Here is a 25,000-nt window from a genome sequence, read left to right as displayed (position 1 = left end):
TCTAGCACACTGGTGGTGCTGGTACTAGACTATACTATGCTCTAGCACACTGGTGGTGCTGGTACCAGACTATACTATGCTCTAGCACACTGGTGGTGCTGGTGCTAGACTATACTATGCTCTAGCACACTGGTGGTGCTGGTGCTAGACTATACTATGCTCTAGCACACTGGTGGTGCTGGTACCAGACTATACTATGCTCTAGCACACTGGTGGTGCTGGTGCTAGACTATACTATGCTCTAGCACACTGGTGGTGCTGGTGCTAGACTATACTATGCTCTAGCACACTGGTGGTGCTGGTACCAGACTATACTATGCTCTAGCACACTGGTGGTGCTGGTGCTAGACTATACTATGCTCTAGCACACTGGTGGTGCTGGTGCTAGACTATACTATGCTCTAGCACACTGGTGGTGCTGGTACCAGACTATACTATGCTCTAGCACACTGGTGGTGCTGGTGCTAGACTATACTATGCTCTAGCACACTGGTGGTGCTGGTACCAGACTATACTATGCTCTAGCACACTGGTGGTGCTGGTGCTAGACTATACTATGCTCTAGCACACTGGTGGTGCTGGTGCTAGACTATACTATGCTCTAGCACACTGGTGGTGCTGGTACCAGACTATACTATGCTCTAGCACACTGGTGGTGCTGGTACTAGACTATACTATGCTCTAGCACACTGGTGGTGCTGGTGCTAGACTATACTATGCTCTAGCACACTGGTGGTGCTGGTGCTAGACTCTAGCACCAGTAAGACAGTCGTGGTGTACCCAGCAGACAACAATCCCTATGTTATCACTAAATTTATGTTATTTCCGTAAATTATTCCTGTTTCTACCTTCTCCATCTTTTCTGGCGTTTTTTCTGCCCCTGACTCTTACACTTAGCTAATACTGAGCCACTTAATCTAGAGGGAAAGAGTTCATTCTGAGTAGACCTCGGTGTGATCTGCCAAGCACTCTGATAACTCTCTTCCATGTTCTCTCCTCCCCCCTCTTCCTCCCTCCTTCCTCTCATCTTCCTTCTTCCCTACTCTCCTCTTTCTTCCTCCCTCCTCTCCCTTCCCTTCCTCCCTCTTCTTCCCTTCCTTCCTCCGTCTTCTTCCCTTCCTTCCTCCGCCTTCTCCCCTTCCTCCCTCCCTCTTCTCCTCCCTTCTATCCCCTCCCTCCCTCCTCTCCCTTCTCTCCCTCCTCTCCCCTCCCTCTCTCCTCTCCCCTCCCTCTCTCCTCTCCCTTCCCTCCCTCCTCTCCCCTCCTTCCTCTCCCCTCCCACTGCCACCCTCCTCTCCCCTCCCTCTCCCACCCTCCTCTCCCCTCCCCCGTCCTGTCCCCTCCCTCCCTCCTCTCCCATCTCTCCCTCTCTCCCCTCCCTCCCTCCCCTTCCTCCCTATACCAGTGGTTACATAAAACTTATAAATTTTTACATATAAATTGCGTTTTTATCAAAACCAAATCACAAATCCATTTATGGGAATTTTGTCAAACAGTTTAGGTTGTTATGCTGTGTATAGTGTGTTATACTCTTAGTAATATACCTGGTTATACTTACAGGTGCGTGGGTGAGGTGTCAGACGGATGATCAGGTATGTCACGACCATAGCTCCTCTCTCAAGTGTAAGCGTGAAGAATGATCAGATATGTCATGACCATAGCTCCTCTCTCAAGTGTAAGCGTGAAGAATGATCAGATATGTCATGACCATAGCTCCTCTCTCAAGTGTAAGCGTGAAGAATGATCAGATATATCATGACCATAGCTCCTCTCTCAAGTGTAAGCGTGAAGAATGATCAGATATGTCATGACCATAGCTCCTCTCTAAAGTGTAAGCGTGAAGAATGATCAGATATGTTATGACCATAGCTCTTCTGTCTCTAAGTATGTGTTCTTAAGTAGTGTTTAAGAACACATACGGCCAGGAGATTGACCGTATAATACTGTGTACACAAGATGTACACGTGTCTCCTCCTGTAAGCAGAGGAGTGTGCAGTGACCAGTGCGCAGTGACCAGTGTGCAGTGACCAGTGCGCAGTGACCAGTGTGCAGTGACCAGTGTGCAGTGACCAGTGCGCAGTGACCAGTGTGCAGTGACCAGTGCGCAGTGACCAGTGCGCAGTGACCAGTGTGCAGTGACCAGTGCGCAGTGACCAGTGTGCAGTGACCAGTGTGCAGTGACCAGTGCGCAGTGACCAGTGTGCAGTGACCAGTGCGCAGTGACCAGTGTGCAGTGACCAGTGTGCAGTGACCAGTGCGCAGTGACCAGTGTGCAGTGACCAGTGTGCAGTGACCAGTGCGCAGTGACCAGTGCGCAGTGACCAGTGTGCAGTGACCAGTGCGCAGTGACCAGTGTGCAGTGACCAGTGTGCAGTGACCAGTGTGCAGTGACCAGTGCGCAGTGACCAGTGTGCAGTGACCAGTGCGCAGTGACCAGTGTGCAGTGACCAGTGTGCAGTGACCAGTGTGCAGTGACCTGTGTGCAGGTTATGGTGCAGGTTATGGTGCAGGTTATGGTGCAGGTTATGGTGCAGGTTATGGTGCAGGGGTGAGAACTGCACTTCTCCGGACAAAAATTTATAGTTTTACATAAAAAATAAACAAAGACAATGTTGTTGCTTCTATTTATAGATTTTTTAATATGCTGACCCAAGTGTATGTGTGTACTTACCTAGTGGAGGTTGCGGGGGTCGAGTCCAAGCTCCTGGCCCCGCCTCTTCACTGGTCGCTACTAGGTCAATTTTCCGTGAACCGTGAGCTTTATCATACCTCTGCTTAAAGCTATGTATGGATCCTGCCTCCACTACATCGGTTCCCAAATTATTCCACTTACTGACTACTCTGTGGCTGAAGAAATACTTCCTAACATCCCTGTGATTCATCTGAGTCTTCAACTTCCAACTGTGTCCCCTTGTTGTTGTGTCCCATCTCTGGAACATCCTGTCTTTGTCCACCTTGTCAATTCCTCTCAGTATTTTGTATGTCGTTATCATGTCCCCCTATCTCTCCTGTCCTCCAGTGTCGTCAGGTCGATTTCCCTTAACCTCTCCTCGTAGGACATACCCCTTAGCTCTGGGACTAGTCTTGTTGCAAACCTTTGCACTTTCTCTAGTTTCTTTACGTGCTTGGCTAGGTGTGGGTTCCAAACTGGTGTGTGTGTGTCAGTGTTCAGTGGTCAGTCGTCAGTGTTCAGTGGTCAGTCGTCAGTGTTCAGTGGTCAGTCGTCAGTGTTCAGTGGTCAGTCGTCACGTGAGGTCACAGACCCTGAGCTGCTTTGGGGATTAGCGTGGACGGTTACAAAGCATGGCTTGCTTCTGCAGTGTTTTAAAAACTGAGGTTGGAGAGTTGAAGGAGGAGGTCTTGCTTCTCCAGGAGGAGATTAGGAGGCTGAAGGTCCACCTCAATGGGCCTGGGAGAGAGTGTGAGGTGGTTGGAGATGTGGGGAATGAGGCTTCTAGCAGTGAGGTGCAGTCTGTCTCTCACTGTGAGGAGGCTGTAGGTGGGGAGGTAGCAACGGCTACCAGCAGTGAGGTGCAGCCCAGCACCTGCTACAAGTGGCGAGTTGTTCACAGTAATGGGAGGCGCATCAGAGTAAGGAAAGTTAAGAGTGAAGATCTGAAGGTAGGAAATCGCTTCTCTGTTCTCCAGGATGAATGTACTTCAGTGGCCAGTGAAGGTAAGGGTACTACTGCCCCTGCTAATGAAGGTAAGCGCATTCTTGTGGTTGGTGACTCTCAGGTAAGATATGTTGACCGTGCTTTTTGTAATAGGAATAAGAAGATGAGAGATAGAGTGTGCTTCCCTGGAGCTGGTGTTGGGGACATTGTCAACAGACTGGATAATATCATGTCAGGTAATGGGAACAAGCCCATTATCTGTCTCAGTGCTGGTGGAAATGATATTGGGAAGGGTAGGAGAGAAGAGCTGCTAGATAAGTACAGGTCAGCTATAGATTTCATTAAGTCTAAGGGAGGGATCCCAATCATATGTAGCATCTTGCCTAGAAGGGGAGTAGGAAATGAATGGTTGTCTAGGGCAATTGGTGTAAATTGCTGGCTTGACAGATACTGCAAGGAGCTTGCAATCCCATTCATTGACAACTGGAACAACTTTTATGGCAAACATGATATGTATGCAAGGGATGGGGTTCATCTCTCTGGGGCAGGGGTGGTAGCACTTGCAGACTCGATTGAGAAGGCCATTGGTGAAATGCCTATGATTTTAAACTGATGGAAGATAGAGGTATGGGTGTGTGTGGGAAACAAGCAGGTTGCAACACTAGGGTTGGAAACATTAAATGTATAAAAGGCATTCAGCATGAAGTTATAAATAAAGACAATAGAACAGGTCAGCAAACAAAGGGGGACAGCAGAGGGCAGCAAGGGACTAGCTCCCTTAAGGTTTACTATACTAATAGCAGGAGTGTTAGAAATAAGATAGATGAGCTAAGATTAATTGCAAGTGCAGGAAACATAGATATTATTGCTATAACAGAGACCTGGCTCAATCTGAAAGATAGAGAGATGCCCTCTGAATGTCACATACAAGGCTATAAATTATTCCACACTGACAGGGTCAACAGGAAAGGTGGTGGAGTAGCGATGTATGTCAGAGACAATTTAAATTGTTGTGTTAGACAAGATATTAAATTAGAAGCGTCAGCCACTGAATCTGTTTGGTTACAGCTTCTCGAGGGCCGAGAAAAACTAATTTTGGGTGTGATTTACAGGGCCCCAAATCTTGATAGGGAGTGCAGTAAACTTCTATGGGACGAAATTCGTAAGGCATCTACATACGAAAATGTTGTGCTAATGGGAGATTTCAACTATAGACAGATTGACTGGAGCAATTTGACAGGAAATTTAGAGTCGGGTGACTTTCTTGATACGATCCAGGATTGTTTTTTAAAACAGTTTGTGACAGAGCCAACTAGGGGAAATAACCTCCTTGACTTTGTTCTTGCCAGTAGGGAAACACTAATTAATAATCTTGAGGTTAATGATGAGCTTGGGGAGAGTGATCACAAATCACTCAGTTTTAACATATCATGGAATTCCCCTAATAATGGCAATCAAGTCTCCGTCCCTGACTTTCGCTTGGCTGATTTCATAGGACTGAAAAATTACTTAGGTGGGCTGAACTGGAATGACCTGACTAGGGGTCAGGTAGGTGGTGATGGTTGCCGATATGATGCTTTCCAGGGCATAGTTCTAGCTGCTCAGTCAAATTATGTTCCAAATAGGGAAATCAGATCAAACAAAAATGATCCTAAATGGATGAACAATAGATTAAAATATCTGATTGGTCAAAAGAGAGGCATATATAGGCAAATCAAAAGAGGAGAGGGGCAATTAAGAAATCGATATATTCAGTTAAAGAGAGAAATAAAAAAGGGAATTAGAAAAGCAAAAAGAGATTATGAGGTTAAAGTTGCAAGAGAATCGAAGACTAACCCAAAAGGATTCTTTCAGGTATACAGAAGTAAGATCAGGGACAAGATAGGCCCACTCAAAAGTTCCTCGGGTCAGCTCACTGACAGTGATAAGGAAATGTGTAGAATTTTTAACACATACTTCCTCTCAGTTTTTACACAGGAGGATACCAGCGATATTCCAGTAATGATAAATTATGTAGAACAGGACGATAATAAACTGTGCACGATTAGGGTCACAAGTGACATGGTCCTTAGGCAAATAGATAAATTAAAACCTAACAAATCCCCAGGCCCTGATGAACTGTATGCAAGGGTTCTAAAGGAATGTAAAGAGGAGCTTAGCACACCTTTGGCTAATCTTTTCAACATATCACTACAAACTGGCATGGTGCCAGATAAGTGGAAAATGGCAAATGTGATACCTATTTTCAAAACAGGTGACAGGTCCTTAGCTTCGAACTATAGACCAATAAGCCTAACCTCCATAGTGGGAAAATTTATGGAATCAATAATTGCCGAGGCAGTTCGTAGCCACCTTGAAAAGCATAAATTAATCAACGAATCTCAGCATGGCTTTACAAAGGGGCGTTCCTGCCTTACGAATTTATTAACTTTTTTCACTAAGGTATTTGAGGAGGTAGATCATGGTAATGAATATGATATTGTGTATATAGACTTCAGTAAGGCTTTTGACAGGGTCCCACATCAGAGACTATTGAGGAAAATTAAAGCACATGGAATAGGAGGAGAAATTTTTTCCTGGATAGAGGCATGGTTGACAAATAGGCAGCAGAGAGTTTGCATAAATGGGGAGAAATCAGAGTGGGGAAGCGTCACGAGCGGTGTTCCACAGGGGTCAGTGTTGGGCCCCCTGCTGTTCACAATCTACATAAACGACATAGATGAGGGCATAAAGAGCGACATCGGCAAGTTTGCCGATGACACCAAAATAGGCCGTCGAATTCATTCTGACGAGGACATTCGAGCACTCCAGGAAGATTTGAATAGACTGATGCAGTGGTCGGAGAAGTGGCAGATGCAGTTTAATATAGACAAATGCAAAGTTCTAAATGTTGGACAGGACAATAACCATGCCACATATAAACTAAATAATGTAGATCTTAATATTACGGATTGCGAAAAAGATTTAGGAGTTCTGGTTAGCAGTAATCTGAAACCAAGACAACAGTGCATAAGTGTTCGCAATAAAGCTAATAGAATCCTTGGCTTCATATCAAGAAGCATAAATAATAGGAGTCCTCAGGTTGTTCTTCAACTCTATACATCCTTGGTTAGGCCTCATTTAGATTATGCTGCACAGTTTTGGTCACCGTATTACAGAATGGATATAAATTCTCTGGAAAATGTACAAAGGAGGATGACAAAGATGATCCCATGTATCAGAAACCTTCCCTATGAGGATAGACTAAGGGCCCTGAAACTGCACTCTCTAGAAAGACGTAGAATCAGGGGGGATATGATTGAGGTTTATAAGTGGAAGACAGGAATAAATAAAGGGGATGTAAATAGTGTGCTGAAAATATCTAGCCTAGACAGGACTCGCAGCAATGGTTTTAAGTTGGAAAAATTCAGATTCAGGAGGGATATAGGAAAGTACTGGTTTGGTAATAGAGTTGTGGATGAGTGGAACAAACTCCCAAGTACCGTTATAGAGGCCAGAACGTTGTGTAGCTTTAAAAATAGGTTGGATAAATACATGAGTAGATGTGGGTGGGTGTGAGTTAGACCTGATAGCTTGTGCTAACAGGTCGGTTGCCGTGTTCCTCCCTTAACTCAATGTGACCTGACCTGACTAGGTTGGGTGCATTGGCTTAAGCCGGTAGGGACTTGGACCTGCCTCGCATGGGCCAGTAGGCCTTCTGCAGTGTTCCTTCGTTCTTATGTTCTTATGTTCTTATGTGTGTGTGTGTGTGTGTGTGTGTGTGTGTGTATCACAGCTCTTAGCCCCATATTTTCGCTGGTTACTACTAGGTCCACTCTCTCCCGGCTGCAAAAGCCTTATCGTACCTCTTCTTAAAGCTGTGTGTGTGTGTGTGTGTGTGTGTGCCCACTGGTGTACACGTGTGCACACGTTCAATCAGTTAAGCTACTAGAGAAGTTAGCATGGGAATGGAAAGCATCAACAGTGACATCATGTGCTCCGGGCATCTTGGTCTTGGTATGTGAGACAGTATTGAATTCTTGATGTTAGTGACGAGTGAGAGACTTGAGTTATACTGAGCGAGCTTGGCACCGCCTCGCCATTCTCTTTTGTTTACTTATTGTGGCTCCTTTATTCTCTTATATCCTTTGACGGATACAACTCAGCCGTGAAGAGAATAACCGTGCAGTCATCGGAAGGAGGAGAAATCTCTGAGCAAACTGTAGCTATCCTAAAGAAGAGAGATGAGAACCTGAACTCAATGGATTACCAAATATCTCCAGATATCTTCTCAGTAGCAGGTAAATCAGAAGAGATAACAGCTACGACTAATAGCAGGCTAGAGAGGGCAAATCCCTGGCCAGACATGGTTGGACCCAAGGGAACAACAATGCAGGTCAAGAAGTATATCTAAGAGACTACAATATACAACACGGATTTCAGAAATAGATTTTCCGCTTGGGAATCTCAAATTTATGAGGGACAGAAATACCACAACTGAGGTTAACGGCTTTATTTTATTTTGTCTCCAAACTTTCCGGAGTGACACACGCCATCGTCAGTGGTGAAATGTATTGGGAAGAGCAGAAGGAGAGAACAAAAACACCAGTGACAACAAAAACAACAACAGTTGTAGCAAACAGAGTAGCATCAGCCATTACAGCAGACATAACAGCAGCAGGTGAAGAAGCCTTTACAACAGCTATTTCAACAGCTTTACTATACTAACAGCAGGAGTGTAAGAAATAAGATAGATGAGCTAAGATTAATTGCAAGTGCAGGAAACATAGATATTATTGCTATAACAGAGATCTGGCTCAATCTGAAAGATAGAGAGATGCCCTCTGAATGTCACATACAAGGCTATAAATTATTCCACACTGACAGGGTCAACAGGAAGGGTGGTGGAGTAGCGATGTATGTCAGAGACAATTTAAATTGTTGTGTTAGACAAGATATTAAATTAGAAGCGTCAGCCACTGAATCTGTTTGGTTACAGCTTCTCGAGGGCCGAGAAAAACTAATTTTGGGTGTGATTTACAGGGCCCCAAATCTTGATAGGGAGTGCAGTAAACTTCTATGGGACGAAATTCGTAAGGCATCTACATACGAAAATGTTGTGCTAACGGGAGATTTCAACTATAGACAGATTGACTGGAGCAATTTGACAGGAAATTTAGAGTCAGGTGACTTTCTTGATACGATCCAGGATTGTTTTTTAAAACAGTTTGTGACAGAGCCAACTAGGGGAAATAACCTCCTTGACTTGGTTCTTGCCAGTAGGGAAACACTAATTAATAATCTTGAGGTTAATGATGAGCTTGGGGAAAGTGATCACAAATCACTCAGTTTTAATATATCATGGAATTCCCCTAATAATGGCAATCAAGTCTCCGTCCCTGACTTTCGCTTGGCTGATTTCATAGGACTGAAAAATTACTTAGGTGAGCTGAACTGGAATGACCTGACTAAGGGTCAGGTAGGTGGTGATGGTTGCCGATATGATGCTTTCCAGGGCATAGTTCTAGCTGCTCAGTCAAATTATGTTCCAAATAGGGAAATCATATCAAACAAAAATGATCCTAAATGGATGAACAATAGATTAAAATATCTGATTGGTCAAAAGAGAGGCATATATAGGCAAATCAAAAGAGGAGAGGGGCAATTAAGAAATCGATATATTCAGTTAAAGAGAGAAATAAAAAAGGGAATTAGAAAAGCAAAAAGAGATTATGAGGTTAAAGTTGCAAGAGAATCGAAGACTAACCCAAAAGGATTCTTTCAGGTATACAGAAGTAAGATCAGGGACAAGATAGGCCCACTCAAAAGTTCCTCGGGTCAGCTCACTGATAAGGAAATGTGTAGAATTTTTAACACATACTTCCTCTCAGTTTTTACACAGGAGGATACCAGCGATATTCCAGTAATGATAAATTATGTAGAACAGGACGATAATAAACTGTGCACGATTAGGGTCACAAGTGACATGGTCCTTAGGCAAATTGATAAATTAAAACGTAACAAATCCCCAGGCCCTGATGAACTGTATGCAAGGGTTCTAAAGGAATGTAAAGAGGAGCTTAACACACCTTTGGCTAATCTTTTCAACATATCACTACAAACTGGCATGGTGCCAGATAAGTGGAAAATGGCAAATGTGATACCTATTTTCAAAACAGGTGACAGGTCCTTAGCTTCGAACTATAGACCAATAAGCCTAACCTCCATAGTGGGAAAATTTATGGAATCAATAATTGCCGAGGCAGTTCGTAGCCACCTTGAAAAGCATAAATTAATCAACGAATCTCAGCATGGTTTTACAAAGGGGCGTTCCTGCCTTACGAATTTATTAACTTTTTTCACTAAGGTATTTGAGGAGGTAGATCATGGTAATGAATATGATATTGTGTATATGGACTTCAGTAAGGCTTTTGACAAGGTCCCACATCAGAGACTATTGAGGAAAATTAAGGCCCATGGAATAGGAGGAGAAATTTTTTCCTGGATAGAGGCATGGTTGACAAATAGGCAGCAGAGAGTTTGCATAAATGGGGAGAAATCAGAGTGGGGAAGCGTCACGAGCGGTGTTCCACAGGGGTCAGTGTTGGGCCCCCTGCTGTTCATAATCTACATAAACGACATAGATGAGGGCATAAAGAGCGACATCGGCAAGTTTGCCGATGACACCAAAATAGGCCGTCGAATTCATTCTGAAGAGGACATTCGAGCACTCCAGGAAGATTTGAATAGACTGATGCAGTGGTCGGAGAAGTGGCAGATGCAGTTTAATATAGACAAATGCAAAGTTCTAAATGTTGGACAGGACAATAACCATGCCACATATAAACTAAATAATGTAGATCTTAATATTACGGATTGCGAAAAAGATTTAGGAGTTCTGGTTAGCAGTAATCTGAAACCAAGACAACAGTGCATAAGTGTTCGCAATAAAGCTAATAGAATCCTTGGCTTCATATCAAGACGCATAAATAATAGGAGTCCTCAGGTTGTTCTTCAACTCTATACATCCTTGGTTAGGCCTCATTTAGATTATGCTGCACAGTTTTGGTCACCGTATTACAGAATGGATATAAATTCTCTGGAAAATGTACAAAGGAGGATGACAAAGTTGATCCCATGTATCAGAAACCTTCCCTATGAGGATAGACTAAGGGCCCTGAATCTGCACTCTCTAGAAAGACGTAGAATTAGGGGTGATATGATTGAGGTGTATAAATGGAAGACAGGAATAAATAAAGGGGATGTAAATAGTGTGCTGAAAATATCTAGCCTAGACAGGACTCGCAGCAATGGTTTTAAGTTGGAAAAAATCAGATTCAGGAAGGATATAGGAAAGTACTGGTTTGGTAATAGAGTTGTGGATGAGTGGAACAAACTCCCGAGTACAGTTATAGAGGCCAGAACGTTGTGTAGCTTTAAAAATAGGTTGGATAAATACATGAGTGGATGTGGGTGGGTGTGAGTTGGACCTGACAGCTTGAGCTACCAGGTCGGTTGCCGTGTTCCTCCCTTAAGTCAATGTGACCTGACCTGACTAGGTTGGGTGCATTGGCTTAAGCCGGTAGGAGACTTGGACCTGCCTCGCATGGGCCAGTAGGCCTTCTGCAGTGTTCCTTCGTTCTTATGTTCTTATGTTCTTAACAGCAGCAGAAACAACAGGAACCACAGCAGCAACAACAACAAAAGTCACCACAGAAGCAAAAAAAAAAAATAGCTGTTGTTACAGCAACAGCATCAGCAGAAGTGACTACAGCACCTCCTGTAGTTTGAGTCACACTTTAACAGCAAGTGGAAGAGGTTCTTTAAGAACCTCGGTACGAGCAGCAACGACAGCAACAGCACCATCATAAAAGTTGCAGCATCACAGACAACAACTGCAGATACACATGCACTTGTAATAATAACAGCATGGAGTACAACAATTACACTCACAACAGCAAAAACAGTACAACAGTTGCGCTTACAACAGCAAAAACAGTACAACAGTTGTGCTTACAACAGCAAAAACAGTGCAACAGTTGCACTTGCAGCAGCAACATCAACAGCAAAAAGAAGACAACAGTAGCCCTCATAACAGCAATAGCAACAGCAAAAACAGTACAACAGTTACAATCACAGAAGCAACAGCAAAAAAAAAAAAAGTACGACACTTGCGCTTGCAACAATAACATGAAAACCAACAGAACAATTGCAGTTACAACAACAACAGCAAAAACAGTACAATAATTACACTATCAACAGCTGCTGACGGAGCAGCAGGTTATGCTAGAGGAGACACAAGGATCAGAGTCGTGATCCAAGGAACATGAGCTACCTTCCTCTTCCTCACATCAAAAAATGATTGCACATCCCCCCACCCCAGGCGCTGTACGACTCCTAGGGGTTTAGCGCTTTCTCTTGAATATCTAATTAATGCAATATAGATGACTTCTATGTAAGTGCACACGCATGCACACATGTACATGTACGCACGTGTGCACATGTATGTACGTGTGCACTTGTACGTACGTGTGCACATGTATGTACGTGTGCACTTGTACGTACGTGTGCACATGTATGTACGTGTGCACTTGTACGTACGTGTGCACATGTATGTACGTGTGCACTTGTACGTACGTGTGCACATGTATGTACGTGTGCACTTGTACGTACTTGTGCACATATACACATGTGTGCATACGCACTAAGCCTCAGCATAACACGACTCTCCCTTCAGTATTCTTCCCTCCGCACTTTCCTCTTCAGTATTCTCCTCTCTGCACTCTCTCTTCAACATTTTCCCCTCAGTATTCTCTCCTCTACACTCTTCCCTCTGTACTCTCCCCTCTGGTCTCTCCCTTCATTCTTTTTTCTTAGTCACTCTATCCTCCCAGTTATCTCCTTTTCCCTCTTTATCCTCTATACGTACCCTTCTCTCTCTCTCCCTCCCTCCCTCCTCTACTCCCTTTTTCTACCTCCACTACTCTATTTCCTCTGCTTTTCAACATATCTCATCTCTTTCCTCTCTCCCTTGCCTTCCTTCCACTCTCCCTTTCCTTCTTCCATGTGTCCCTTCCACTCTCCCTTGTCTCTCTTTCCCTCTCCCCTGTCTCCCTTCCCCTCTCCCTTATCTCCCTTCCCTCTCCCCTGTCTCCCTTCCCCTCTCCCTTGTCGTCCCTCACCTTTCGCCTCTCACTCTTCCCTTCTACCTTCGGTATCCCTTATCACCCTTCCACCTCCCTCCACGCCCTTCCATCTCCCTCCACGCCCATCCGTGTCCCTCCAAGCCCTTCCGTCTCCCTCCACGCCCTTCCGTCTTCCTCCACGCCCTTCCGTCTCCTTCCACACCCTTCCATCTCCCTCCACGCCCTTCCATCTCCCTCCACGCCCTTCCATCTCCCACCACGCCCTTAAATCTCCCTCCACGCCCTTCCATCTCCCTCCACGCCCTTCCCTCTTCCTTCAGATTCTTCTTTCTTCCTCAACATGCTTCGTTCTCTCTAACCTTCCTCTCCTTCTCTCTTCTCTCCCTTATCTTTAATCAGTCAGCACGTGTGTCCACTGACAACACAGGTAATACTGAACACTCACCTGAGAGAGAGAGAGAGAGAGAGAGAGAGAGAGAGAGAGAGAGAGAGAGAGAGAGAGAGAGAGAGAGAGAGAGAGAGAGAGAGAGAGAGAGAGAGAGAGAGAGAGAGAGAGAGAGAGAGGATGAAGTTAATCAATACCTGGGGGGGCACCACACAGGTGAACACAAGTCGCCTCTCGTTTGTTTTTGCGCGCACACGCACACACACACACGCACACACACACACACACACACACACACACACACACACACACACACACACACACACACACACACACACACACACACACACACACCCACACCCACACCCACACCCACACCCACACCCACACCCACACCCACATAGCCAGAAATGAATATGCACAGATAAGGGAAGCCTAACGACAATATGAAAACGACATTGCAGCGAAAGCCAAATCTGACCCGAAGCTGTTATACAGCCACATCAGGAGGAAAATAACAGTCAAGGACCAGGTAATCACGCTAAGGAAGGAAGGAGGAGAGACAACAAGAAATGGCCGCGAAGTATGTGAGGAACTCAACAAGAGATTCAAAGAGGTGTTCACAGAGGAGACAGAAGGGGCTCCAGAAAGACGTAGAGGTGTGGCACACCACCAAGTGCTGGACAGAGTACACACAACCAAGGAAGAAGTGAAGAGGCTTCTGAGTGAGCTAGATACCTCAAAGGCAATGGGGCCGGATAACATCTCTCCATGGGTCCGGAGAGAGGGAGCAGAGGCACTATGTGTACCCCTAACAACAATATTCAATACATCTATTGAAGACAGCAAATGTAGTCCCAATCTTTAAAAAAGGAGACAGACATGAAGCACTAAACTACAGACCAGTGTCACTGACATGTATAGTATGCAAAGTCATTGAGAAGATTATCAGGAGAAGAGTGGTGGAACACCTAGAAAGGAACGATCTCATCAACAACAGCCAACATGGTTTCAGGGATGGGAAATCCTGTGTCACAAACCTACTGGAGTTCTATGACATGGTGACAGCAGTAAGACAAGAGAGAGAGGGGTGGGAGGATTGCATTTTCTTGGACTGCAAGAAGGCGTTTGACACAGTACCACACAAGAGATTAGTGCAAAAACTGGAGGACCAAGCAGGGATAACAGGGAAGGCACTACAATGGATCAGGGAATACTTATCAGGAAGACAGCAGCGAGTCATGGTACGTGGCGGACAAAGACAGGATGTTCCAGAGATGGGACACAGCAACAAGGGGACACAGTTGGAAGTTGAAGACACAGATGAATCACAGGATGTTAGGAAGTATTTCTTCAGCCACAGAGTAGTCAGAAAGTGGAACAGTTTGGGAAGCGATGTAGTGGAGGCAGGATCCATACATAGCTTTAAGCAGAGGTATGATAAAGCTCAAGGTTCAGGGAGAGTGACCTAGTAGCAACCAGTGAAGAGGCGGGGCCAGGAGCTTGAACTCGACCCCTGCAACCTCAACTAGGTGAGTACAACTAAGTGAGTACACACACACACACACACACACACACACACACACACACACACACACACACACACACACACACACATTCAGACACACACACACACACACACACACACACACACACACACACACACACACACACACACACACACACACACACACACACACACACACACACACACACACACACACACACACACACAGGTCCTGAGAGGGGTTTGGAGGTTCCGAGAGGTGGTAGGAAGATGTGAGGGGCGTGGAGGGTGGTCTTGTGGGTGTGGAGGGTGGTCTTGTGGGTGTGGAGATTGGTCGTGTGGGTGTGGAGGGTGGTCTTGTGGGTGTGGAGACTGGTCATGTGGGTATGGAGGGTGGTCTTGTGGGTGTGGAGATTGGTCGTGTGGGTGTGGAGATTGGTCGTGTGCGTGTGAAGGGTGGTCGTGTGGGTGTGGAGACTGGTCGTGCGGGTGTGGAGGGTGGTCGTGTGGGTGTGGGTCGTGGAGGGGGTCGTGTGGGTGAGGGTCGTGGAAGGTGGTCGTGTAGGTGTGGAGATTGGTCCTGTGGGTGTGGAGGGTGGTCTTGTAGGTGAGGGTCGTGGAGGTGGTCGTGTGGGTGTGGAGGGTAGTCGTGTAGGTGTGGAGGGTGGTCGTGTGCGTGTGCAAGGTCGAGGAGGGTAGTAGTTTGGGTGTGGAGGGTCGTGGAGGGTGGTCGTGTGGGTGTAGAGGGTGGTAGTGTGAGTGTAGAGAGTGGTCGTGTGGGTCTGGAAGGTCGTGGAGGGTGGTCGTGTGGAAAGTCGTGGAGGGTAGTCCTGTGGGTGTGGACTGTCGTGGAGAGTAGTCGTGTGGGTGTTCAGAGTCGTGGAGGTCGTGCAGGGTCGTGGAGGTCGTGCAGGGTCGTACTAGCAGTGTCTTGCTGCACCTGCAGAAAATTTAGTCCCATTGTTATGTTGGTCAGGTGCAACGCCACTGTTGTGTGGGGGGTAGGTGAGTGGGGGGAGGTGAGTGTGGGGGAGGTGAGTGGGGGGAGGTGAGGGTGGGGGGGAGGTGAGTGTGGGGGAGGTGAGGGTGGGGGGAGGTGAGGTGTAGGGGGAGGGTGAGGGGTGGGGAGGTGGGGAGGTGGGGGGGGGAGGTGGGGAGGTGGGGAGGTGGTGGGGAGGGTGGGGAGGTGGGTGTGGGGAGGTGGGGAGGTGGGGGTGGGGGAGTGTGGGGAGGTGAGGGGTGGGGAGGTGGAGTGTGGGGGAGGCAGTGTGGGGAGGTGAGTGTGGGGGAGGCAGTGTGGGGGGAGGTGGGGAGTGTGGGGGGAGGTGAGTGTGGGGGAGGTGAGTGTGGGGGGAGGCGAGTGTGGGGGAGGCGAGTGTGGGGGGAGGTGAGTGGAGGGGGGAGGTGAGTGTGGGGGAGGGGAGATGAGTGTGGGGGGAGGAAAGGTGAGTGTGGGAGGGAAGGTTAGTGTGGGAGGGAAGGTGAGTGTGGGAGGGAAGGTTAGTGTGGGAGGGAAGGTGAGTGTGGGAGGAAAGGTGAGTGTGGGGGGAAGGTGAGTGTGGGAGGGAAGGTGAGTGTGGGAGGGAAGGTGAGTGTGGGAGGGAAGGTTAGTTTGGGAGGGAAGGAAGGTGAGAATGAGGGAGAGAGGGAATGTGAGAGTGAGGAATGGAAAGAAGGTGAGAGTGTGAGGGAGGGAGAGAGAGAAGGTGAGAGAATGAGGGAGGGTCGGAGGGAGCGTGAGGGAGGACGTAAGAGAGAGAGAGAGAGAAATATTAAAGTCGAGGTGGGGATAAATGGAGGGATTAAAAAGGGTTTGAGTGAGAGGAATGGAGGAGTGGAGGAGCAAACCAGGGAGAGATGGAGTGATGGAGGCATAGGTAGATGGAGGGAAGAAGAGAGAAGGACAATTGCGTCATTTGTATTCTGCTCTCGTTCTCTCCCTCTATTTCTCTGTCTGTCTGTCTGTATGTCTGTCTCTGTCTGTCTATCTCTCTCTCTCTCTCTCTCTCTCTCTCTCTATATATATATATATATATATATATATATATATATATATATATATATATATATATATATATATATATATATATATATATATTGTCTGTGAAAAGGTAAAATTCGTCAATTAGCAAGAACTCATTTAAAATTAAGTCCTTTCTAAAATTTTCTTTTATACGTTTAAAGATATATTTTTTTATTTATGTTAATGTAAAAATTAATAATTTTGTACCAAAAGAACCTTAGAAAACTTACCTGACCTTATTATAACAAGCGGAATTCAATTTAGCCTAATTCTACTAAATATATTTTAGATAATTTTATAGTAATTTAATAATATACAAACACAATGAAATATATTTTTTCGTTAGGTTCAGAATGAGTTTTGCGAAATTATTACATACACAAATTTTCGTTTGCCTTATTTGGCAAGAAAAGCGTTGCTATTTAAGCCAAGTTTTACCTATTCATTTGACATATATATATATATATATATATATATATATATATATATATATATATATATATATATATATATATATATATATATATATATATATATATATACATATATATGAACATCAAAATGGTATACAATACCGACAGGTTGTTAGGTAAGACACATATGCAACAGTTAGGCAACTTTATTCCGAAACGTTTCGCCTACACAGTGAGCTTCTTCAGTCGAATACAGAAGTAGGCAGGAACAGTAGAGATGTGAAGACGATGTAATCAGTCCATCACCCTTGAAGTCGAAGAATTTGAGGTTGTCAGTCCCTCAGCCTGGAGAAGTTCAGTTCCATAGTTCCCTGACTATGGAACTGAACTTCTCCAGGCTGAGGGACTGACAACCTCAAATTCTTCGACTTCAAGGGTGATGGACTGATTACATCGTCTTCACATCTCTACTGTTCCTGCCTACTTTCTGTATTCGACTGAAGAAGCATACTGTGTAGGAGAGAGAGAAAGAGAGAGAGAGAGAGAGAGAGAGAGAGAGAGAGAGAGAGAGAGAGAGAGAGAGAGAGAGAGAGAGAGAGAGAGAGAGAGAGAGAGAGAGCAGAGCCTTCAACATAGGAGGGATGTGGGTGGCCTTACTGTTATGTACAAGGCCAATATTGTCAAAATACCACACTTGGATCCACTTCGAGGACAGCGTGAAACAAGCTTTTATGCCACAAGACGGGCAGAAAGCAGCAACTTCACTCTGGCTGTACCCTTCTCCAGAACATCACTCCATCTGAGATCATACATACCCAGGATGGCTCGAGTATGGAACACATTCGTACAGCATAATGATGAGATAAAGTCAGTTGATCAAATGAAAATGCTGGCCCATAGATGGCTCCAACTTCATCCTGTTCCCTACTTGTATGTCTCATAACAATAAAAATGCTTTCAAATGAGCTGATATAGGTAACAGCTCTTAGCTTCATAATAAAGTTGGAATCCTTAACCTGTAAATAGCTTGTCAATAAAGCTAGGGATCCTTAACCTTGTCAAACCCTCCCTGTGAAAAAGAGAGAGAGAGAGAGAGAGAGTGAGAGAGAGAGAGAGAGAGAGAGAGAGAGAGAGAGAGAGAGAGAGAGAGAGAGAGAGAGAGAGAGAGACTGCATGTTTGCAAATAATGCAAGACGTCTTATGAGAACTCAGATTAAGAAAACTGTCAAATCTGTCGTCAAGAGGATTCAGATGAGGCGAGAAAGTGGAGTTAAGAAATGGATCGTGAATTTTAATGCTTATAAATGTGAGGTAATGGATGTGGGACAGAGAGCAAATTAAGTCAAGACAGATCACAGCTTCTATGATCAGCTTTACAGACCATGACATCAAGACCAACACCTGGGAGGAGTTCTTGGTAAATTAAGTTTAAAACCTAACCACTACACTTGTGTATATATTATGAGAGATATACACGTCTCTGTGTATATACACTGACACACACACACACACACACACACACACGTCTGCGTATATAAACTGAGACCCACACGTCTTCGTGTATACATACTGAGAAACACACACGTCTGTAAATATATACTGCACATATACACAGATATACACGTCTAAGTGTACGTATACACAGGTGTATGTACACAGGTCTCTGCGTACATACACTTCACCTTCGGAATTTTTTTACTGGAAATTAGAAATGAAGGTATGTTAAGTATATTAAGTATAAAGAAAGTTTATTAAAGAGTTTGAAAAAAAGGACATTAGGTGGATTTATTGTTGGCGGGAGTAAGAGGAAGTGTAATAAAGTGGAACTTTAAACTGGGTAAGAAGATGTAAATAAGTGATGCTGTAAAATGTTCCTTTGTGAATTTAATGACTGGTGGCTGGAATGAGATCAACGAAGACACTTGTTATTAGAATTTTTGAGTTACACAAAAAATTTATAAGATGGTATTTATAGCGAGGAGCGCCAGAGATACGAGTCATTAACTACAAGACCAGATGACACAATAATGAGCCAAGGACACATACTTAGATTATTCCAGGGTAATGGCACAGCAGGAGAAGCATGAGTAATGAGAAGCCAGAGTTTAATAAGACAAGATTTCCCTCTCAAGGAGCTTCATTAAGTTATAAGCTGATGAAACGTTAAGTTTAGCAGTTGTGACAGACATAATCTTCCAGTTCTAAAACGGTGCTGATTTGGGTAATACAGATTGTGCTACCTTCTCTTGAAGGCTTGGTAATACTCACCTCCTGGACGGTACTCTACGCTGCAACTACTGCACCACTACATCTGGGGGTCACCGCCCCCAAGGCCCGCTCCCAGACCAGGATTCCTGGCTGATAGCTTGGCTATCTAGGCTCTTTCTGCCGACCGTACGCAGTCCAGCGTAAACACCACAGATCGGCTGATCAGTAGAGGAACTTAGCAAATTCCCTCTTGAAAACAGCCAGAGGGTAGTTGGTAACTCTTCTTAAACATAAAAGGAAAGTCACACTTATCAAGTTCTCTCTTAGTGTACTCATCGCGCTCCTGCTTTTTACTGGAGACATGTTGCACCGTCTATCAAGTCTCTCGATTCCATAAGGAGTGATCTCTCGGTACAGATTTGGAACCAGTCTCTTGTATTTGTATATTTTCCTTCCTTGTCATGGAAGCATGTGTCTGACAATACTTGGAGCGCCAGTGAGGTCATCCCCTCGACAAACTGGTTCAGAGCCACGTTGGTCATATCGTCTTCTCAGAGTATTTAATTAAGGTCACGACTGATTTGGTCCTGGTTGTTGATTTACGCGTTGAAGATGAACTGATTAAAATCGAACTCATGAGTGATCACGTTTCTCTAGCGCAGACCAGTGTGAACACAGATCTGAACCTCGATTACGTTGTGGTCGGAGATTGCTGTCTTCGGCTCCATTACGTCCTGGACCAAGTCTTCGTCGTTCGTGAATATATGAATATAAAGTCTCAGGTATTTCCCAGTTTGGTCGGTTCTGCTGTCTGTTACCTTACAACGAATTTATTTCAGAAGTTTAAAAATTCCGACGCATGTGACAATTCATTTAAACTAGCTCTTGAGACTCTCTCACTTGTACTGTCCTTGCTACATTTCTTCCACGTAAGATATCTCACATTAAAGTCAGCAAGCAATAAGACTCTTTTGGGGACGAGTTTGACAGTTTTTCAAGATAGTGTTTGATTTCCACCTGCTGTTTTTTGAACTTCTGGAAAGTTGTATCTGGCAGTTTATTTACAAGCGCAACATATAGATACTGATTTTGAATTTTAATTGCCAAAGTTCCGACTACATCATTAGTGGTATTAAGTAAGTCAGTGTACATGAGCGACTCTACAAAATATACATCTACATCCACTTGTTGCACACCTTTTCTGCCGGGAGAATCTAAAAAAGGTTGTACCCAGGAATACATATTTCGTTGTAAAAATAATCTTTTATGTAAATCTCCATAAAACCTACAAACATTTCATTTGACTCAGTGAGGAGACTATTGATAAACGGTATTTTACTGTTTTTCTTCAATTTAACACCTTTTACGTTTATAAACACAAGAGATGAAACACAGTTAGTTGCTATGCTGGTGGAGTGTTAGCTTAACCTAGTATCTGTGGCTCTGATGAGCCAGTCATTGATTTTGCTTCCAGCCCAGCATGGCTCCTAGATGGCGATATTTTTTTTTACCAATTTTTTGCCATGTTTTTCTGCTTCCTGGCACTAAAAAGAACTGTAGAATGCATGTCTATAGTTTGCAAGTTCAGTTTGGCGTTCATGAGGCTTTATGCGCGTCGTTCCCTTCGTGTGGAAAGCCGGACAGTTTGGATAATAACATTATCCCTTATTTACTGAACTATAGCACACTTTGGAGTGAAAGAGTCTGCAAGTCCTGCTGCAGGTGTTGTGTGTGTGGAGCGTGAGAGAGAGAGAGAGAGAGAGAGAGAGAGAGAGAGAGAGAGAGAGAGAGAGAGAGAGAGAGAGAGAGAGAGAGAGAGAGAGAGAGAGAGAGAGAGAGAGAGAGAGTGGCCCAGGTTGTAGACAAACAATCCACGCTAAACAAGGCTGCTGATATGAACACACACACTTGCTACTTTTATGTACTTAAACTCGCTCTTACCTTTCCTCTACTTTTCTAACCTTCACTCCTTTCTCTCCTACACTCTCCTCCACTTCTCTTCCTCGCCTCTCTCTATCTCTCTCTCCTCTTTCTTACTTGTCCCCAACCCTCTTACTTCCTCTCATCCTCCTATTTCCCACTCCGCTTCGTCCGCTTTTCTCCCAAACTCATCCGTCTCTCCTCTCCCTTTTCATCTTTTCTACCTCCTCTCTTACCATGATGTTATTGCATGTTGGTCTACCATGATGTTATTGCATGTTCTACCATGATGTTATTGCATATTGTTTTGCCATGATGTTATTGCATGTTCTACCATGATGTTATTGCATGTTGTTCTCCCATGATGTTATTGCATGTTGTTCTACCATGATGTTATTGCATGTTGTTCTACCATGATGTTATTGCAAGTTCACCAAGATGGCAACAATAACAACAACTACCACAAATGCAACTAAACCAACAACAACTACTGCCACAACTAAAACAACTACCACCACCATTATTACCACAACTAAAATAACAACTACTGCCACAACTAAAACAACTACTACCACAACTGTTACTACTACCACAACTGTTACTACTACCACAACTGTTACTACTACCACAACTGTTACTACTACCACAACTGTTACTACTACCACAACTGTTACTACTACCACAACTGTTACTACTGCCACAACTGTTACTACTACCACAACTGTTACTACTACCACAACTGTTACTACTACCACAACTGTTACTACTACCACAACTGTTACTACTACCACAACTGTTACTACTACCACAACTGTTACTACTGCCACAACTGTTACTACTGCCACAACTGTTACTACTACCACAACTGTTACTACTGCCACAACTGTTACTACTACCACAACTGTTACTACTACCACAACTGTTACTACTACCACAACTGTTACTACTACCACAACTGTTACTACTGCCACAACTGTTACTACTACCACAACTGTTACTACTACCACAACTGTTACTACTACCACAACTGTTACTACTGCCACAACTGTTACTACTGCCACAACTAAAACAACAACTACCACGAAGGCTAAAATAAGCAAGCACTACCACAACAAGGTGGCTCTTAAATCAACGACGGCAGAGTAAAACAACAACAACCACAACAACAACAACTACAACCACCGTAAACACGACTCAGAAGGTCCAAATCCTCCGGTATAACAAAGGAACATCGACCAAAAGCCCTCAGAGACATTCTTGTACACCACAATACAATCCTCCTCCCCCCAATCCATTTTATCCCCCACCTACCTTCTCCCCCCCACTTACCTCCATCTACTTCCACGATCCCCCTCCCCTCTTCCCTTCTGGGGGGGAATGGGAGTTTTCTTGCTGTTATTGTTTTTCTTGTCTTCTTCAAAGTCCTGGGGGATTTGGGGAGGATTTTTGGTAAAGGAGGAAGGGGGGTCGGGGGTAGGAGAGGAGTGGATGGCGGTGGTGGTTGTAGCAGTGGATTTGTTGGTTTTGGTGGTGATGGTGGATACTGGTGGTTGTGGTAGTGGTGATAGGTGGTGGTGGTGCCGCCACCACCACCTATCACCACTATCTGACAGTCAAGGAACATACAGTCCACCACTCTCTTCGTTGAACTCCGTCGTACCGTCATCAGATTCTATGATGCCCAGACACGAATTACTCTCTTTGAACACTTGTTGGTGCTCCGAAGCGTAGGCTTCTGTAGGTGCTCCATTATGAAGCTCAAACTCCTGTTGGTGCTCCATTATGAAGCTCAAGCTCCTGTTGGTGCTCCATTGTGAAGCTCAAGCTCCTGTTGGTGCTCCATTATAAAGCTTAAGCTCCTGTTGGTGCTCCTTTATGAAGCACAGGTTTCAAAACTGCTCTATTATTCTCTTTCTTCGCCTCTTCTCCAGCAGCGTGCGTGCGTGCGTGTGTGTGTGTGTGTGTGTGTGTGTGTGTGTGTGTGTGTGTGTGTGTGTGTGTGTGTGTGTGTGTGTGTGTGTGTGAGTGTGTGTGTGTGTGTGTGTGTGTGTGTGTGTGTGTGTGTGTGTGTGTGTGTGTGTGTGTACTCACCTATTTGTACTCACCTGGCCCCGCCTCTTCACCGGTTGCTACTAGGCCCTCTCTCTCCCCGCTCCATGAGCTTTATCAAACCTCGTCTTAAAACTGTGTATGGTTCCTGCCTCCACTACGTCATTTTCTAGGCTATTCCACTGCCTTACAACTCTATGACTGAAGAAATACTTCCTAATATCTCTCTGACTCATTTGTGTCTTCAACTTCCAATTGTGGCCTCTTGTTTCTGTGTCCCCTCCCTGGAACATCCTGTCTTTGTCCACCTTGTCTATTCCACGCAGTATTTTATATGTCGTTATCATGTCTCCCCTGACCCTCCTGTCCTCCAGTGTCGTCAGGCCGATTTCCCTTAATCTTTCTTCATAGGACATTCCCATTAGCTCTGGAACTAACCTTGTGGCAAACCTTTGTACTTTCTCTAGTTTCTTGACGTGCTTTATCAAGTGTGGGTTCCAAACAGGTGCTGCATACTCCAGTATGGGCCTGACATACACGGTGTACAGTGTCTTGAACGATTCCTTACTAAGGTATCGGAATGCTGTTCTCAGGTTTGCCAGGCGCCCATATGCTGCAGCAGTTATCTGATTGATGTGTGCTTCCGGAGACATGCTCGGTGTGTGTGTGTGTGTGTGTGTGTGTGTGTGTGTGTGTGTGTGTGTGTGTGTGTGTGTGTGTGTGTGTGTGTGTGTGTGTGTGTGTGTGTGTGTGAGTGTGTGTGTGTGTGTGTGTGTGTGTGTGCGTGCTTGTGTGTATACGTATATTTGTACGCTCGTGTGCATGTGTCTGTGCGTGCGCCCTCGCGTGTGTATGTGTGTGCGCGCGCGCTCGTGTGTATGTGTGTGCGCGGGCGCTCGTGTGGGTGTATGACCCACTTAATATTTGTATTTATAACTCATTACAATTGTGACCAGGTGTGGACGTGTCAGTGGCTCATTACTTTGTAATTTGTTCATGACTGTAACCATGTGTAGGAGTGAGGCTGATTCATTACCTTCGTAACTTGTCATGATTGTGACCAGATCTACCTGGAGTTCATTACCTTTGTAACTAGTTCAGCTATCATAACTTTGGAGTCCAGTCACTGGACCCATTATGTACCTCTGTAATCTTCTGACTACCGCCCGCAGGATGGGTATGGGGTACATAATAAACATATTAAACTAACTTCTCCAGCATCTTAAAGGCTTTTTGTGTTCTCTTGTTCTAGTTCCTATCATAACGTTCCTGTAACCCCTGAGTGTTCAGCTTCCATCTATGTTCTCTTGTTCTGGTTCCTCTCATAATACCCCTGTAACTCCCCTGAGCGTTCAGTTTCTATGTCCTTTTGTTCTGGTTCCTCTCATAACACCCCTGTAACTCCCCTGAGTGTTCAGTTTCCATCTATGTTCTCTTGCTCTGGTTCCTCTCATAACACTCCTGTAACTCCCCTGAGCGTTCAGTTTCTATCTATGTTCTTTTGTTCTGTTTCCTCTCATAACACCCCTGTAACTCCCCTGAGTGTTCAGTTTCCATCTATGTTCTCTTGTTCTGGTTCCTCTCATAACACCCCTGTAACTCCCGTGAGTGTTCAGTTTCCATCTATGTTCTGTTGTCCTGGTTCCTTTCATAACATCCCTGTAACTCCCCTGAGTGTTCAGTTTCTATGATCTCTTGTTCTGGTTCCTCTCATAACACCCCTGTAACTCCCCTGAGTGTTTAGCAATTATTT

The 25,000-nt window shown here is 44.8% G+C and overlaps 1 protein-coding gene across 3 annotated transcripts in view; it reads left to right on the top strand.

Moving 5' to 3' along the window:
- The window catches only part of LOC128692732 (KH domain-containing, RNA-binding, signal transduction-associated protein 2), a 607,660-nt gene that overhangs the window by 391,600 nt on the left and 191,060 nt on the right, over nt 1-25,000 (top strand). The window contains exon 1 of one of the 3 annotated variants that reach the window (XM_070089992.1): nt 1,574-1,592. The exons of the other annotated variants lie outside the window; for them this stretch is intronic. The gene's annotated coding sequence lies outside the window, so the exon portion shown is untranslated. Of the gene's footprint in view, nt 1-1,573; nt 1,593-25,000 lie in introns of those variants that run through there. 3 annotated transcript variants of the gene reach the window in all.

Source organism: Cherax quadricarinatus, chromosome 30 (assembly GCF_038502225.1).
Source record: "Cherax quadricarinatus isolate ZL_2023a chromosome 30, ASM3850222v1, whole genome shotgun sequence".
NCBI classification, from domain to species: domain Eukaryota; kingdom Metazoa; phylum Arthropoda; class Malacostraca; order Decapoda; family Parastacidae; genus Cherax; species Cherax quadricarinatus.
Note: the sequence above shows the minus strand (reverse complement) of the source record. Positions and strands in the feature narration are given on the sequence as shown.